Source organism: Rhinichthys klamathensis, unplaced genomic scaffold (genome assembly GCF_029890125.1).
Source record: "Rhinichthys klamathensis goyatoka isolate OS25496 unplaced genomic scaffold, OSU_Roscu_1.1 h1tg000401l_1, whole genome shotgun sequence".
Lineage (NCBI taxonomy): Eukaryota > Metazoa > Chordata > Actinopteri > Cypriniformes > Leuciscidae > Rhinichthys > Rhinichthys klamathensis.
Window position 1 is genome coordinate 619,989 of NW_026606902.1, and position 19,165 is coordinate 639,153.

General features: G+C 38.7%; 1 protein-coding gene across 2 annotated transcripts in view; it reads left to right on the top strand.

Moving 5' to 3' along the window:
* Positions 1 to 19,165, top strand: part of tanc2a (tetratricopeptide repeat, ankyrin repeat and coiled-coil containing 2a) — a 180,563-nt gene that overhangs the window by 23,267 nt on the left and 138,131 nt on the right. For both annotated transcript variants that reach the window (XM_056234696.1, XM_056234697.1), the window contains exon 2: positions 14,451 to 14,572. The gene's annotated coding sequence lies outside the window, so the exon portion shown is untranslated. The remainder of the gene's footprint in view (positions 1 to 14,450; positions 14,573 to 19,165) is intronic.

The window sequence follows — 19,165 nt, forward strand, 5'->3', positions numbered from 1 at the left end:
TGTTAGTTCCTATTGTGCTGGGTTAGACCCTACTCTGAAGTAGGAGCTAATTTAGTTCCCCGCTAAATGAGTTCCTAGAACTAAAATCGTTCCCAGTTCCTGCGGTGCGAACATGCCAAAAAGCGAGTACTTCCGCCATTAGTTGTAGGAACTATGAAAAGGTGCCTCTGGTGAGAAAGCCCCTAATGTGTAATGGGATTTTGGACTGATTTCACAGACTGTGACGCAACAGAATTTGATACTGAATTACTGACAAAATGTCTTGTTGCTTGTTGTGATTGCCGCTGTTAAGAAAAAGATATATTTTATTATAATTTCATTTATAGACCAATCAGTAAATCAGTATCAATATAATCTGTATCAGTTTTGAATCCTGTTCCTTCTTTCAAATAATGCTGTATATTTGCTGAATCTACAGCACCATGTAAAAATGAATTATATTGGAATTATATTATAGTTGTTAGTTCTTCTTGTTGTGGCAGTCCGAATTGACAATAAGACAACATTTCTTTCATGAACAGTGTAGTTTAATTCACAAGCGATCAGCACTGGTTATGGGTAGGTTCTGTTAATGCATTGGACAAAAAGACTCGCAAACTCTCAAAAGGTTATCGGATAGAATCAGTCTACTGAATCTTTCACTGAATAAGCTAATGAAATAAATAATCTGACTCACTTTCTGATTATGCCCCCATTAGCTCGTCCTGTATTAACAAAAGGCAGACTTCACGGGAGCTGCTGTGCTAATCGGAAACCTTTTAGCTTTTGCTGTTTTATGCAAGAGTATTTCAGGGCTAAATGTCCTTCAAGGTCATAGCAGATGATTCAGAGAATCATTGGCCTGGAGGAGTGACTCCTTTTAATGGACATGCTAATGAGTCCTTAATTGAGTTGTGGAGAGATGTCTCTGTTGCACCTCTCACCACAAATGAAGACATCTCAGGAGAGCATTCATGCAGCCTGATTCTCAGAGGGATCTGTAGGACAAATCTGGTTCCAAGTTAACTAAATGAATCAAGGCGTTAGTTTTAATTAAATGAAAACAACATGTAGACAGTTAAGAAAACGAATAAAAAAAAATAAAAAAAAATAAAAAGACTTCATAAATTATTAAAAACAAAATGAAAAAGACCCATAATGATATTGCCAAGCAAAAATTAGTTAAATGGCATTTTCTTCACATACAAAATGAGTTGGTAAAAACCGAGTGTAAAAATGAGCATGAACTTGGAGCAGTGAACTCCTCACAGAGCTTCGGGTGTGTCTTCTTCAGGTTATTCAGGTCTTTTCAAATCATGTCTTGTCAAATTTTTTTGTCACGGGACTCATTTCCCCTCTAGATTGGTTGCAAAAGTCCTGTTTTTCCTATGAATTTCATTACAATATATTTAGAATGTAGTCACTTCCTTAATCAGAAGATGTGTTGCAGTTTGTCTGGTTGTTTCATGTAGTTGTGTTATACTTTCCCATGTCTCTTACTATTATGAGATGAGTGGATTTGTATGACTCACTAACATAAGCTCAAATATCAACAGATGAGTAGTTATGCATACCTTAATAACTAGTAGCCTGAAGTCTTAACTTTCCTTGGTTTCTTTTTTAAATATGATTGATTAATGTGTATTTAGCTTGTTCCGATGGGTCAAACACACAGTATGTGAGATAATAAGCTTTTCACATCTACACATACCTGGAGGAGGATGAAGTATCTAGTTTCAGAGAAGATTTGTAAACCAACCCGTGACAATAGTGACTGTTCAGGCTCCGTAAAGGGAAGAGAGACAGAATCTCACCATGTTTCTTGCCAAGAGGACTAGGTGACTGAATTGTTATGAAATTAGTGATGGATTAGTGGTTTCTTATTACCTAAATGTGTCATCGCTGTTTATGATCCTTGCGGTTAAGGTGAAGTTCCTGCCTCCATGATATTTATTGACGGCCCTTTTTTGGAGTGGAACCATATCCTGAATATAGTGGTAAAATGAATTTTGAATTGAATTATGGTTAGGGTTAGGTTATTTAATAGATCTTCTACTTGTAGTGTTATTCAAGTGGTTTCTTTCCTACCAAGTAGGTGATTCTTGGCCAGAATGAGCTGTATGGTGGACCAGACTTAGTTAATGCTGTTTAGTTAAGTCTAGTTTCGTAAAGATTACCCTACAACTGGATCAAGATTACGCTGTCCTCCTGACTTCCATCTCAGTGACCTTTGACCTTCCCTTTGCACATACAACAGCTCCAAGGGTGACCTAGTCATTCAGAGCTGGGTGTGAAATTGCAATTTTCCGCCTGGTTGATGCAGTAATGAGAAATTGATGTAATGAGACAGCATTTAGGAGGAGGAGAGCTCTTTTCCAAATGCCACACTTTCAGTGTCTTGTTTTTTGAAGGCCTCCATGGCTACGTTCACACTGCAAGCCTTAGGGCTCAATTCTGATTTATTCCCTAGATCCATTTTTTTTTTTTTTTGGCTGTTTACATTATTATTATTCTTTTAAATTGTGGCCATTATCAGATTCGAGTGTGAACAGATCGCGATCCTGAACTGACCCACATGTGCAAAAGAACAACAAAGAAGGCGCTCATCACGGAATTATACAGAAGTAAACACGGAGGTTACTGAAGTCAGCATTTACGCGTTCGTTTATAAGGTTATGTGCTGCGGAAGCCAGCGAATTTGTGCGCAGGCAATAAGAAGGACGCAGATGAGGAGAAAGTTTTTCTCGTACAGTTTTTCCTTAAGTTTTGCTTGTATAGAGCTTTCACCGTAATGCTTATGAGTATAACAGCTCACCGTCCCTCCACTGACTAACTTCGTTAGATACTTCATATTCACAGTGACCAAAGAACTACCGGTATGTAAAATCTTTGGAGTAACTCCCATCAGCCCAGAATTGTGACAAATGTCGCTCTAGTCTAGAGTGACATAAAAGTCGCATGAATTCCGATATGACTGTTCAGACTGAGGTCGCATTGCAAAACATCAGACCTGTATCGGATTTAGGACCACTTATTGAAGAGGCTCAAATCAGAATCGAAAAGATAAGATTCCATGTGGTTTGTGCTGTTCACACTGTTATGAAATAAACAGATCCGAGTCGAGTTTTATCAACAACAACAAAAAATCGGATTTGGGCCACTTTTGCATGCAGTCTGAGCGTAGCCTTCCTCGTTGTCCTCTTTTTCTTTGAGTACACTTCGACCTTTTATGAAGTATTTGATAAAGCCATTTCTGAAGCAATGCCTATAACATTAATGGCTTTTCTGTAATACAGCTTAGTGCCATCACCTGGACACCAGTTTGGTCTTTGGTAATTTGTTGTTTACAGTAATTACCTTTGTTCCATGTCACCGGTGTTCAAATGATCTGATGCTAAATAAGGCAGCATGTTATATATTCAGAACTCCACAGCTTTTTGACAGTATAATGACAGCTCCTCTCAAATGTGTTAATGGGATGAATGCAATGTTTAATTCAAGATTCAAGATTTCTTTATTGTCATACCACAGTACACTGTAGTACGAAATTACGTGCAAAGTTCACAGCTTGAAAAAATAGCACAGAAACAATCGAAAACACCGTAAAAAAAAACAAAATATTAGCTACATAATAAAAATAAATAAAAAATGCTTGTATGGGTATGCGGAGCATGTAGAATGATAAATATAAATATACAACGTCTTAAAACTGGTAAATATAAATATCTAGATATATACAATTGAAGGTATAAATATCCATATCTAAAATAATGCATTTGAGCATAAGGTGCAGTCAGAACAGATAATTATGTACAGGAAGTATTCACATTGATAGGTATGTTTTAGTAGGTTTTTCTGTTCAATAGTCTGACAGCAGTGGGGAAGAAGCTAGTTTTGAACCTTGCAGTCCTTGTTCTCAGACTGCGATACCTCCTACCAGAGGGGAGGTGGGAAAACAGTTTGTGGCCAGGATGAGTGGGGTCCTTGATGATGCCCTTTGCTCTTGACAGGCATCTTTTCTGGGCCAGCTCCTGAATGGTCGACAGAGTAGTCCCAATAGTCCGCTCAGCTATCCTCACCACTCTGCTCAGCGCCTTTCTCTCAGAAGCTTTACAGTTCTCAAACCAAAGAGAGATGTTGCTGGTCAGAACACTTTCAATGGTGCCCCTATAGAAAGTGGTCAGGATGGATGGACTAAAGTGGGCCCTCTTCAGCCGCCGTAGGAAGTGCAAACGCTGGTGTGCCTTTTTGATGAGGGAGGAGGTGTGCAGATTCCAGGACAGGTTGTCAGCCATGTGAACCCCCAGGAACTTTGTGTTTTTTACGATCTCCACAGCAGTCCCATTGATGTAGATCGGGGCATACACAGGCTGATTTCTCCTGAAGTCAATCACCATCTCCTTAGTTTTATCGACGTTCAGGACTAAGTTGTTTGTCCTGCACCAGTCTGCAAAGAGTCTCACCTCCTCCCTATATGCTCTCTCATCTCAATGAATGGTTCATAAGATCCCAAGTTAAAGCTTGTGATGGCACAGATGGATGTAAAGCACAATTTTGTTTGTCCTACTGATCTGATGATCTGAAAGATCTGGATTAATTGTCTCTCTCAGGGCATTGTGGCCTAGCGGGTGTCCTTTTGAGTCCCCCGTAACCTTGAAAGGATGACTGGTTTGTTAGGGTGGATTTGGTTTGATTCAATATGCACTCTCTGCACGGGAACTGGACAAATGTTGAGCATCTATGTCATGTTTGCAAATGATACCAAGAAGCATTTAAGAGAAGACTGCAATTTCAACTTTTAACTGTCTTTTAGTGTGGTAGTAATATTTCAGGTGTAAATTCTCATCATGATTTACCTGTTACTTTTTTTTTCTCAGCACTTTTTAGGATGAACTAGCAGTTTACAGGCTGTTAATCATGGAATAAATAATTGAATTAAAATGCTAATTGTACATTTCCAGTTGTATCCCAAGTACCAGTCCTCTTAAAAAAACAAACAAAAATACATTTATTTAATCTGTAATGGCTGTGGTTTTTTTATTTTAGTTTTTACAGCTATTTTAGCTCTTTTCGTTCAGTCTCGTTTTTTCTGTTTTTGAGAGCAAAGGGCCTGATATGTAGGAGACATGTCATAGGAGTGGAGTTGCCCCCTCTTACCCTTCTTGCCTGGGGTGTTAAAGTCTGTAAACCCACAAGCCTCAAGCCACAGTCTGGGCCCTAAAGGACAAAGCAGATCAGGATGTTTTTAAAAGTGGGATATGAAGCCATGATGTAGCTGGTGAAATGTGTGTGTGTGTGTGATTGTGGATGCTCATAGTGGCCTACTGGGCAGCCAATGTAATGTGGTTTTTGTTGTGATAAATGTGTTTAGCTCTAGGGACAGTGGCCAGGGAATTTGTCACTGCCGTTTTGTTGTTGGGAATAAGATTACATGTTGAACTTGTGAGGAAATTACAGGTTCTGTAATTGAGTATCCTACATGACAAAATACAGAATGCTTAGTTTAGAGTTTTGAACCTGATAGATATGTGGACTCATAATATGTTTTTCATTGTAATATCTGGCTGACAGGGTCTCTTTTTATGACCTTTGTGTCAAAACCTTGATTGACAATATTTTTGATGTATTTGAATTTGTCATGTATTGGTGAGGACTGTTTCTTGTTGTATTATATTGCAGTTTGCTTGAATATTATAGGTCAATTTTGACTTCTGTGGTTATTAACTCACCCATAAGGTTTCTATCGGAGTCTTTTAGTGAGGAATCGGACCAAATGTAAGGTCACACAGGTTTATGGAACAAAATCTTTTCAGATTTCATATACAATTTCACATAACTGGACTATAGGTCTAGTTTTACAAAAACTGAGATTTTTATCATAAATATGAACATCGTTTGATCCCTTTATAACTTGGGGGACCTGTTATTAATGTTGCTGTTTGAGCATAAAAAAGGCCTGCAAAGTTAAAAAGCACAAAGTCCCTCCAAAGGGAGTTATTCTCTGTATCAGTAAGCAATGTTTCTGAACTCCTGGAAACACCTCGATTGTAGTCTTAAGTGTTTTCTTGGGAACATTCACTTCACAATATTCCTCATTTAAATAATTCCCCCCCAAGGCATACACAAAAAAAGGGGCGAGGCCTGCTTGACCAATCACAACACACTGGTCCAGCTGACTAATCAGTGCACATTGTGCTTTTCAGAAGGAGGAGCTTCATAGAGGTCGGAATTAAAGAGAGCGTTACTGACAGACTGGGAAGAGAGGTACTGCAACAATATAAAATATGTGAAAAATTTATTTTGGATCAAGCATAAAAACTATTCTAGTAGACCACAAAATCAAGACTTTGTAAAATGGCATAATATATCCTCTTTAAGTATGATTTTGACATGATCGTTTGTTTGCCTTTTTAGTGATTTGGTGTCCATCACCTTGTCTGAAATTCAAGGCAGCTGTTTGTGCATGTCAAAGGCTCCCTCGGCCTCACACATCCGACAAAAGATAGATAGACTGGTGAGTGGTGATGCATTTTTCTATCCTTTCCTCCCCTACTTCCCAACATGCTGTAATCAAGATTTATCAGATCTGAGGCAGATGGTTTTGCAGGATGCCAGCCGCAACCCCCCTCCCGACCTTCTTGCTGGATCCTGAGCCCTGGGCCCAAGTGTTTGTCTAGACTTGAGTTATCCGCCTCATCTAGGAATGACAGCCCCCCCCACCATTCTCCTCCAACCCTGCATGTCCCAGAGGAATTAGGGTCATCCATCCTCGAGTACCCCTATCCCTATGTTGCTAAAAGTATCTCAACACATGGCAGAGCTTTTCGTAGAACTGCACCCTGCCTTGTGGGTTCCTCAAAATCTCAAAAAATCCATAGCAACAACATTTCTTTTTTTATACTTCTGATAATGGCGGCACATTCTAAAGCCAGCACAATGTCAAAGTCCTCAAGGTTTTCTAAGTGCTTTTGGGAAAAAACTCTTTTATACAATGAATGCCTGGAGTAATGAGATGAGGCCGTATTTTAATTTAAACCACAAGACTTGAAAAGGGGAAAAAAGGGCAGGCATGACACGCTCTCATTATCAGCTGGCTCGTGAATTGGCCGTAGCAAGTGGCGGCACACGTGTCCCTCTCTTTGTTTAGTTGGAGCCTGAATTGGCGCCTTGGACGGGACCTATTCATGGGTGGACATAAGGCCGCCTTTGAGAGCGGTGGCTTGCTGGCCCTCATTATCCTTATTGTTGCATTCCATTACACCTCATTTTTTTGTCCCACTTCAACAGGAACTTTGGACAAAGCCTGCAGTGTGAGGGGGAGCAGTCAAACCAAAAAACGGCAGAACTTCGAAGGTGAAGGAATTGTTAACACCGCCGTCTGTCAGAGGATCTCATTATCTATCTGCTATCACATTAAATGCATTGGAGAATCTGATAATAGAGTATTAGGCTATATTAGGCAGCCAAGTAATATAATCCAGACTATATTCCTCTTTATTTGATATGCCGTAGATGGAAGAACTTTGCTAGAGAAGTCCCCTATTGTGAGTCATAGTGTTTAGACTCGCAGTGTGTGTGCCTGGCTATCATGTTTGGAAAGTTGTGTTTATGGCTTGTCTTGGTGTATTTGGATTGTGGGTAGGGTCAAACTCAAGAGTCTGATAATGGATGATGGCTGAGGGCATCTACAACAGTTTTTCTATTATATTTCAAATGTATTTTTCCTTATTTTATTAATTTGTTCTAATACAAGTGCCACTAATTGACTATTATATTAATTAGATAATTATATTATTAGTAAAAATTAATATGCAGCAAGACTACATTTAACTAAACTTTCAACTGTCTCTTTCTCTCTCCCGCTGTTTTCATGCCACTTCATGCGTCACCGAAATATCTGTTCTTCTCACCGCCCAACTCTAGTTAACTCAATCTATGTGTTGACTCTTCACATAATGGCAGTTTTGTTCCTAACATCTCTCTGAGTGAATTTACATGTGACCGATTTCTCATTCTTTCTGCCTACGTACTGAGGTCCATTTATGTCGCCTGTGTAGGAGTCAAGGGCTGCCCTTAGACAAAGTGAACAATCTCCCAATCCCTTCGTCCACCCACTCCTCTCCGTTTGACTAGAGGGACAGTCAGATACGGGGCGGCAGCATACCAGATGTTGTTTTAGTAATGCTGCTGAAATGAGAGATGTTAGATACCTGCTGTCTGATTGTATCCCCTACATGGATAACTACAGCACTGCCTTTGATGGTATCTGATGACAGGCTAACTTAACTGTCACTCAAGCCCTGAAGCTGATCACGGCTATAGCAATCGGACTTGGATTAGATTATTTGAGTGTCAGTAGAAGAAGGTTAGATAAAGCTGGCATGCAGTCTGCAAGTCCTCTTATCTTGGCCAGGCACTGTAAGAGAAGGAAAAGAAGTGTGCTTTTCTTTTTTTTTTTTTTGTGAGTGAAAAAAGCATTACTGATAAAGCATAACAGGCACCGTGGCATCCTTTGATTAATAGTGCATATGTTCTCATTTGCCTGCTGATTTGTGTGTCTGCCTTGTTACCATGGAGATCCTCATATCCTCATGATATATACATATTCTATATGCTCCGTAACAGAAAAATATAAACATCAAAGGATTTTTATAATCAGATCAGTGCTGAGGCTCACGGAGGATGGTTTTGTTGAACACCTTACATATAGTTATCTCTCTATCTATCTTGCTCAATGAAATGCAGAGGAGAGATGTAGATGCCCTGATCAACGGGGAAATGTGACAACACCCCAGGTGGGTGTTATGTTTTGTTTGTGTAGAACTTGTGGATCATCCACTAACCTGCTGCCTTTATGTAGGGGCTTGTGGTTTTTCTTTAGCTCTTGCACAGCTGTTATTTTCATTTAATTTTTTCTTCTTCTTTTTTTATAATTGTTATTTTTACTATTTTACTTTAACTTTTATGCATTATCTTATTTAATTTATTTGTTTAATATTATCTTATTTTATCCACTTGAGCACCACGGATTGGTGTGTCAGAGCATGTGCATTAACCGCTAGTTCACACCTCAAATTTTTATGAATGTTTTGGTGTTGTACAATGACCCACATTAGCTGCTTTCTCCTTTCTCCACATGTTTACACAGGAGCTGAAAGAGAGGAATCTGCATGATGCTGAGGCTTGGATACTTACCAATTACATTCTGCTACATGTTGCTCAGAATGCTTCAAGTCTCACTGAAGCGGTTGATGTGTGTCTATTTGCGTGGTTGTGAATACATGTTCTACGCTTTAAACGGGCCATTTGTTTTCATGTTTACAAGTACATGCATACATGGAAAATGACTGTGGGTGAGAGCATGTGGGACGCTCTATTCCTCCCTCAGTTGTAGTTTTAATGTGCTTTGTTGGAATCACACATAATTGTACATTCATATTGTATTTGTTGCTGTTGAGCCGCCACTGCACTGTTTAGTCGTCACCGCATCATCTTTTGTTTATCAGTATCTCTGAAAAGCCTGCATCGAGCGGCGTCTTGTTTAAAAACGAATCCGCAGTAAAATGAAGCGAACAAACGAGCAGTGTTTTACTGACGAGATCTGGAACTTTGTTAAAAATAAAAGTTCATCTACGCTTTCTTAATGTTAGGATCATAAGGAAGCCAATGCAAATACTGTGGCAAATCAAAGACTAAAGACAACTTGGCACTGGAAAACATCTTGTAATCCTCAGAGGCATCTATACATTTGTTTTGTTGTCAAGTGATCCTGTGTTTGCATTGCTCTACTCACTTCCTACTATATGTGCAAATAGGTGGATGGGGTTAAAGAGGCAATGATTCAGATGTAGGCGCTGATCTTCTGTGGAGGCGATCTCACTTCGCACTATGAGTTCATACTGAGACAAAATCTGGAACAAGTCATTTTGGCAGCTTGGTTTCAATAAAAGCTTTTTTTGTACTAATAAGAAAGTTTTGAGTTCTGAAACCTACAGGATATTTTTTTTATAGTACAATGGCCTCTTGTTTGTCAAAAGATCAAGGAAAATTTGATTTCTCAATTCATGACCCCTGGACATAACAATGGAATTGTTGGTGAAAAACTAGATTACCCATGATTCTGGAAAGAAATGTCCAGCAATCAGAGAATCGAAACAAACAAATCGCTCCAAAAGAACTCTTAAGTGGCAGTTCACACAGAACTAGTTTTTCCATTCCAATGTGCTAATGTTCCATTGTTTTTCTATGTAAATACGTGCAAGACGGACATGTATAACCATTGCGCTTGCGTCTTCCATCTTTTGCATCTTTTGAACGCTGCGTTTTTGCATTCTAAAAACGCAGCGTTCAAGTTAAAATCATCACTAGACCGTTTTTCAAAGCAAAAATGCGTTCTGTGTGAACGAGCCCTTAGTCTGCTCACTGCCATGAAGAACTATGAATGATGTAAGCAAGTCAGTCTCCCTTTGCTCTCAAACTACTTAAAGCTCCAGTCCGTAAATTTTTTGGGTTAAAAATTATCCAAAATAAATTTGAGAAAATACATAACCAGCCAGTGTTCAAAACTATCTGCTTGCCTTAGCTCGATTCAAAACGGTAAGCTTGTAATAATGTTTTTAATTCCAGTGGTACTGGTGGATTTCCACGGGAAATTCGAGCATGTCTTTGAGTCATTACGTCACATCTGTACACATTATGGAGGAGTCTCGGCTATTATAAGCTATATTGCATGTGAGGATGCTGGAGGTGGAGATTTATAGCCTTTTATCACAGCACTTGATATAATTAAACTTATTAATTTGATGGCGGATCCAGAAAGGTTCAAACGGCAATCACCAGTGACAACTGGAGACTCACCCGTTGTAAAACGCAAAAGACTTTGGACTGAGAGTTTGAAAAAAGAGACTGCAACCGGGCCCATGCGAAAACAAGGATAAATATCTGAAGGGCTTTAAATGTAGTCACGCAATGCTGATGTTGTTAACATTAACAATTTGAGAACAAAGTATAATTTGCACGGTTTGACGTGATATGATAAACGATCGTTAGATTTAATCAGAGCGGTTTACTGCAATGCTTTTTTTCAGTTAGTTGGTCAGAAGAACAAAAGTGGATGTTACTTACTTGTTCAGATGACATTTTAGGGTGAACAATCTTATGTTGGTCATACTTCCAAAAAGAATAATCTGTGATTCTGAATGGCAGTATCCACACCGGCACAGTGACTGACAGCCGCACACTCTCCTCAAAACATTGGATTCATCCGCGTTGTGCCGTGCCGAGGTACAACTCACGTAAAGTTGATAATTCCGCGAATGACTGCAATTGCAGATTTCAAACGGAGATGGCGACAGAGGAAAAACTGCGGACTGCAGCTTTAAATCATTTTTGCACATTTTGCAATAAACAAAAATACTTGTTACCAAGGCAGCTGAAAAAGTGGGCAGGCACCGTTAAACAAAAAAGTGTTCTAAAATTATATGAAATGTGAAAGAGCAATTTAAAACTATAGATAAAAACATTAAACATTTAAAGAATAAGAGATAATAAAAGGTGAAGTGTGTAATTTCTGAAACACCAATGTAACCAAACAGAGCTGAGTTCAGTCATGATGTTAATTTGTAGGCTAACCCAGAAGGCTAATTCACCATGCATTCCCTAGGGGTTTTTAGAATGGTGGTTCTGAGTAAGTTAAGGGCTCATTGCTTGAAAAGACACTACATTTTGTGCTACAACATAAAGTACATAGTCATTTCTCAAATGAATTTTGAAGCCTTTTTTAAAAAGGCAAGTTGCTGCATAATGAAAATGTGGACTAAAAAACAAAACAAAAAAAACATTGTCATTACTGAAAAAAACATGATTTCTTTGTTTTGTCTCACTTTCTAAATGTTCAGACAGCATCTGCCTATACTATACATTGTTTACCCACAAAAAATTCACACCCTCTTTATGTATACATCTTGATGATCGTATCTTTCATATAAACTGCAGATCCCTTTATTTTGAAAAGCAACTGTTCTTTGTCTCCTCAGCAAAGGTGCTGATGACATTGGCAGATGTCACCCACACACATGGTCTGCAGGTAATGAAAGGTGCGTCTCATCTGTCGGGCCTCATGTTTTGGCTATGGTTTGCAGTATCCGTGTCCCTTCTCCATGCTGTAAGGGGTTCAGGTATCACCCACACAATACACACAACAGAGCCGTATATCAGCACGGAAAGACGAGAAGTTTGTTTGCCCACAGCGCACCAGAACCTCCGACAGCCGTCTGGAAGATGCAGAAAAAGAAAAAAAAATGAAATTGAGAAAAGCAGCAGAATTACCTAAAGTTGAAGAACTATATAATTTCTGCACCACTACTACCACCACAGCAGTTACAAACAGGATTGTTTGCACACATGATTCATGAACACTCTTCCACCTTCCATTGGTCAGTCAAACCAGTTAGCCCCACCCTAGCCTCATTCCATTGGTTCAGCCAATGTTGCTGTTGTCGAGCTGGATGTGAAGCTTAAACAAACAGCAATGTTTTGATAGCGCCTCAGAGACAGAGTATTTACACTTCATAGTGGGAATAAAAAAATAACAAAGGGTTATTTATATTATGTTTATGCATTATAAGCATTCAAACATCAAAAAGTCTTATAACATTTAAAAACTAGATATATTTTCTGAAGAATATGTAAGTGGTGTTTGCTAGTTGCTAACACAATGCTAGGGTGTTGTCAGGGCATTGCTATATGATTGTCAAAGTGTTCTGGGTGCTTGCTAGGGTTTTTGGGTGGTTGCTTTACTTACTGGTACAGCATTGTAACAGCATTGTGAAAAGGGGGATTCAGACCTTAAGTATATGAGTGCTAAATGCAGGGTCACTGGAAAAACATGCCTGTGGTGACATTTTTGCAAAAATTATAATACGTTGCTTGTTCGTTGCATACCTTCATAGTGAAATGTCCAATGTCTGTTCGATTTTATTCAAAACCAATGAATGTGATCCTGGCAGTGTTTTATTATGTGGTTGGTTATACATATCATGGCAGTTTGGAAATTTAAATGGTGAGGTGTTAAAAGGTTAATATAGTGTTATACTATTATAACAATTATTATTAACAAAAGCAAATGTAAAACAAAACGGATTTGCTGATGCAACCATGCCATTTTAGTTTTTTTTTTTTCTACAAGACTTTGAGCTCTTTCATCATGACTTGTTTCACGGGTCTTGAACCCGAGTGCTCTACATCGCAAATGCAATGCTGTACCATGTGAAAAAGCAAGTTTACTACATCAGAATGCAAACCTCAGGATGTATTAATTTACAAATCATGCACAATGGTAAAAGTGTTTTGTGGCCATAACATTGTATTGTGCGAGTAACTGCGAACGTCTTCATTAACTCTATCCCCGCCAACGTTTAAAAAAAAAGTTGCCAGCCACTGCCAATATTTTGGATCATTTTCACAAAAATGTCATGGCCCCCAGAATATTTTGTTCTATGAATATCTAAACATGCAACATATCAAAAGTAAGAACCGAGCCTCTGCTTTTAGACAAACAAACCTGTATTATTCTAGCTAAATGCATCGTGTTTTTGTCAAAGACTACATCTGGATCGGATTCAGAACCTAAATGGAGTAGATCGCGTCCATCAACACCCCTAATGCTTGCACAATGCACAGTCCTATACCTCGTCCTGGGGCGACATTTCAGTAACGTTAGGCAGTTTTAATATGCTGTTTAAAGTTGATGATCGCGTTATTTTACATATGCATCTGCTTACATATGCTATCGCTTGTTTCCACTTCTTCTTCATGTCTTTTGATCAGGAGACTGAACAATCTGCCCCTGTAATCATCATTTGTGTGAAAAGGATTACAAGTTGGTGTTTTACAGCCACTAGTGTTCATTTCAGCTGGAAACTGTAGGGAATTGTAGATATAGGTACATTTTTTTGGAGTTTTGAAAAATTGAAGGTTGAGGCACATTTGTTCACTGAGTCTATGTCCTTAATACTCATAGTGTTTCCTGACTTGGCAAACACTGCTAACTATCCCAACAGATAATTGATGCTCAGTTTGCTTTGTGGTGTTTTTATGTCAAAAAGTTGGCAGCTGTTCTACTCTCATATTCCACCTCAACCCCCCCCACACTCACTCTTTATTCTGGTCTCTAGACAGAAAGCAGGCTCCCCTGTGTGCAGACATATAAATGCGCATGTTGTGTGTTAATTAAATTGCATGTGTAGTGTTCCATGTCTTTAGCGCTATGAAGGTTACACATAGACACCCCCCTCCCTAGGAGCCTCCAGCAACATGCCGCTGAAGGTGCCGGTGGGATTTGTGGGGCTATACATAGGCTCTTAGGCAAGATGCTAGTTTGTTTGGCTCACGGTAGGGTCTGGAAAATGACGGCCACTGTTTTTGTTATCATGCTTCTGATGTGCTGCTTTTGTTTTCTGCCTCTTATACAGAGCTGCTGAGGTTTAAATCTTAAGGAGATGGGACTTGGGCTCCTGCCCACAGGAGAACGATTCCAACTCAACCCCTATAGCTGTGACCGGTTTGCTGTGAGGCCCTTTACCTCCTTCTAATGGTGAGTTGACTTTCACTGTCTGTATGGGAAAAACAGGTTGTACAGCAAGGAATCAAGAATGGATCTCAATGGGGGTTTTTTTAGTGGCAGTCTTGTAGATTGGTTGGTTAAATAACTTATCTCTTCCAAGGTTTTAATGCGTAAAGCATTTGCTTGTCATGGATATTTCTGGAAAGATGTCAAGCTTAATGTTATGCCATCGCATCCTAACCAGTTGTGTAGTTTTCAGCAACATATCTTTTATCTGTCCATGCTAAAAGCAAAAAGGACTTCATGTTTAACACAGTTGATTGCAATGAGATTTCATCGCAATCCAGTATGACTCCAAGCGATTCATTGAAAGTATCTTCATGTGCATGTCAAACCCAATATCCTTAGAGAAACTGTTACAGATCAAAGCTTGGACTTGGAAAAGGTGCACATTTAAAAATGTGAAATCTTTACCTTGGCTATGCATGGATGCAGTCTCAACTCAAGTGGTAATCTGCAGAAGCCATTTAAATTCACAATCTCCTCCATCCAAAGATTTTGTTCTGTATGCAGCCAATGAATAGTAACTGATCCTCTGACAGCAAATCTGGCAAAGACAAAAGCAGCTATCATTATTCCATATGTCACAGTTTTACAATCCTTCTATGGTTCCGTAACTATTACATGGCTGTTGTGCTATAAACTAAAGTGTGCATGTTGATTCCATGTGATTTTAGTTGGTTCCTTAAGTTTTTGCAGCCACTCTAACTTTCGATGTAACACACTAAGTTGTTATACTTACTTGACAAGAGTTTTTTGTACCCTCCCTGACCCCTTAGTTTGCAAAAACGAGGCCTTGCTTTCTGTCCGTAAAGCACATCGTTGCTGTGTCCGCTCGGGCCCCATCTAATTATCCTAGTGGCTGTCCATCCGTGAAATAGGCATTACACTGTGAAACTGAGCCAGTGTAGCTTTCCTCTGAACAATCGTGATAGCTTAGCAACAATGCGGCAGCCTATAATGACCATAACAACAGCAAGGGCACACCAGAGGATTATGGGGGATTATTACCTTTGATCTGCTCCAAAACAGGATGGGCAGACTAGTTGGGGGAGTTATTAGGGAAAGAGGCAAGTTTATTCTTTCTCCTTTTTTCTTCTTTTAGACATAGCTAAGTAAGAGAAGTTTGTTGTTTGTTTCTCAAAGCCAAGGTGGCAGAAAGAATGAAATGTAGTGATGAAAAGCAAGGAGTCGGGAGCAGGATGCAATGGACTCTGTGTTCAATGTCCACCGAGTCATGTTTTATTAAATCTTATTTGCTATTTACAGGCAGCTGCAGTCGCAGCAGTGTTGAGTTCAAAGCATGAACTAGTGTGGACTGTTTTAGGGATGGTAAGAAACGGATTTCTCTAGGACATCAAATAATCCACTCTTTCTTGCCTAATACATGTTTAGGGGTGATTAATTGTTCTTGGTTAGAGCTGCAGGGTGTCAAAGACACAGTTCAAGGGCTCTTTAATGTCGTAGAATCCCAAATGAGCAATTTGAATCACACAGTCCCAGCGCTGGGATCACAGTGTCACTCTTACACTTTCTGGGTGATTCTCGTCAAAACTGCCAAGAAATGTCCAGGTATATGTCTGTCTGTCTGTCTGTTAGGGTGCAACGGTTCAAATTGCTCACGGTTTTAGGGTCACTGTTTCGGTACGATTTGGTATGTGCTATGTTTAGGGGGAAAAGGACTACTGTCAAATAAAAATGAAAGAAAATAAGAACAAATAATCTAACTACAAGCAACAGCACAAATAAATACTGTAGATCAAAGATACAAATAAAATAAAGGGTGCTTTTCAAGTTTTTCAGGTAGGTCTAAAATTAGTTTTCAGGTACAAAAATTGAATAAAGTTATCAAATGTAAAATAGCACTGCATATTTGATTCTATAAATTAAAGATTAGATTTTCAATCTAGAGCAGTGGAGTCCTTGTCTTTTGTTGTTTGATTAACATTAAAAACACAGACAGTAGGAATATATGCTTGCTGTCACTTTAAGATATAATGCACGGATCAAGTGCACTGATACTGTACACATGTCTGGACTGTTTCATTCACTTATGACTTAACCAACTATGTCTGCTAGGATATTCACCAAGATGGGCATGTTGACAGAATTATTGTGTGAATTTATCACAAGACTTGAAAGAGGACACACACACACACACACACAAATCTTCTCACAGTGCACAAGAGTTCTCGTCTTCTGGCTCTTAAATGTTTAAATTGATGGATTAAATGAGTTTAGTTTAAACACGGATAGAAACGTGTGCTGTTCAGGTCTCACCTGCGCTCGTGCGTAATCAACACTCGGGTGATGACAATGGCAGAAATGCCTGGTCATATTCGACCATACGGCACTCACATTGAACAAAGTTTACAAAGAGTGACAGTTTTGTCCAATCAGTTTTAATAATCAATGTTGTAATGTATTGGGGAACCCAGAATGTGTATCCATCAACAGAAACATGCATTAGCAGAACTTTGTCTCTGTTTTACGCATTGTTATTTTCAATAAACCATATTATAGATGCGTCGTCAGATTTAAGATGAACCGCGGTACAAGTGCTTGCCAAACCGTGGGTGGAGAGCGGTACAGTTCGATTTTTACAGAGACGTTACTCACCTTCTGTCTGACTGTCTATCTATCTGTCTTTATATCTGTCTGTCTGAGCAACCAAGTAACCCACCAATATAATAATTTTAATGCAAGATTAATTTTGTATTGCTTAGATTACTGAGTGAGTATATCATTAAATATGTATCTGACAAATTTAGGTGCTAAACAGTACAGCTAGAAACAGATGCTGTTGTTAATCACTGATTAAGTTTGGAGCAAACAAAGAGTGTATTAGGGCCATCCAAAAAGGGACATCAGTTTGAACATTTTTCTTGTTTTTAACACCGGCCAACATGTAAATATTGAGTGGCTGGAGTTCTATCCGCTCCTGATGATTTGTAGATGCAGATATCTGTGCCATGTGTTGAAACAAACAGCATGGACCCTTTGAGATGTCTCATTTTAGAAAACCCCATGGTGCTCCTGCTCATGCAAGACAAGCACCACCTGCGATCTGATCTCAAAGACTTTTTTAAGGCAGGACATCTGTTTCAGCTGTCTGTTGCTGCTACTAATTTATTTTAATTTTAAAGATGGATCCGTGTTTATTGCAGTAATAAAAATGAACTATATTTTGTTTTGATGCTGCAGAGATGATTTAGGCCTGAATTTTTTGGATGGGTTATCACCACATTTGTTTTTCTGATGTTTGGCTATTTTCAAAAAGACTATTAGTGTACTGTATACTGCACAATATAGGCTATATGGATACGATTAGGGAAAAAATTGCATGATCTTGACATGCTACATTTAATTTTGTTGAGTATATTCAAGTTATCATTTCAGAAAATGTCTGCACGTTTGGCAGTCTGGTCAAATCATGTGTGAAGAAAGATATTCTTCACTCTTACACTAGAAATCCAATGTTGAGCACATATAATACTTCACATATTGCCATTGAAAGCTGGTAATCCATGTGTTCTAAACAGAAAAGTTGCATACAATTTTGAGTTTGCATACTGTACACTGCAGAAGTAGTAGTAGTACTGTCTGTTACTACAGTATTATTAACATAGCCTCTATTTCACAACAGATGGTGATAACTTTAAAGAGGGAGGCTTTATCCCGTCAGGTTTTTATACTACGATTTTTCAGATTTGTAAATAAAACCATTTTTCTACATCAAAATTTCACGTTTGATTAAATGTATTACTTTCTGTTTCTTTGTAATTGTTAGTAAAAATTATTAGCAATGTCTTTCTACCTTTTTTTTCAGTGTACTGACAAAATGAGCTGGGATTGATTGATTAATCACCGGACTTCGCATAATAATGCTGCTTCTGTTTTTAGGATCAAGACCCTAACTATTGCTTTTTAAGGAAGGGAATGTTATCGTATCAGTTCTGTTTACCCAAAGTTGCTTTACAAATTCAGTATAACATATCTGTGGATAATTTAGAGGGTTTCTTGTATTTGTCATTCCGGGGATTCAGCCTCCGCTTTATCAGTGATGGTCGATTAGATGCAGAGCATTGAAGCCTCCATCTGTTTACCCAGAAGCACTCAGGCGTTGGAGTGTTGATTAGCTGGGTTATTTGACATGGTTGCGACAGCTGCTGGACAAGGAACATCTTTGATCGACAGAAACCCTCCATTCCTCTATGGTCTGATGTTTTATCCTGCTCTCTAACATGGTATCATTTGTTTGATAGACCAGTTGGGCCCTTCTAGTGTAATAAAGAGCTGCCTCTTCCTGGGTGTCTTTATTTCCAGCTGTATTGTAGTGCCTCAGATTGCTCACCCACCCATGAGAAATGATTTTTTGTTTGTCCAACAAAAGACATTATAGTTTGATGGGTAATGACAAGGGAATATAGAAAATACACCTATTTATATTAATATTCGTATATTAATACACTAGTACCGTTCAAAATTTTGGGGTTGGTAATTTTTTTTAAAAAGAAGGCTATTTTTTTTATTTATTTTTTTATCAAAATACAAAGTGTTATT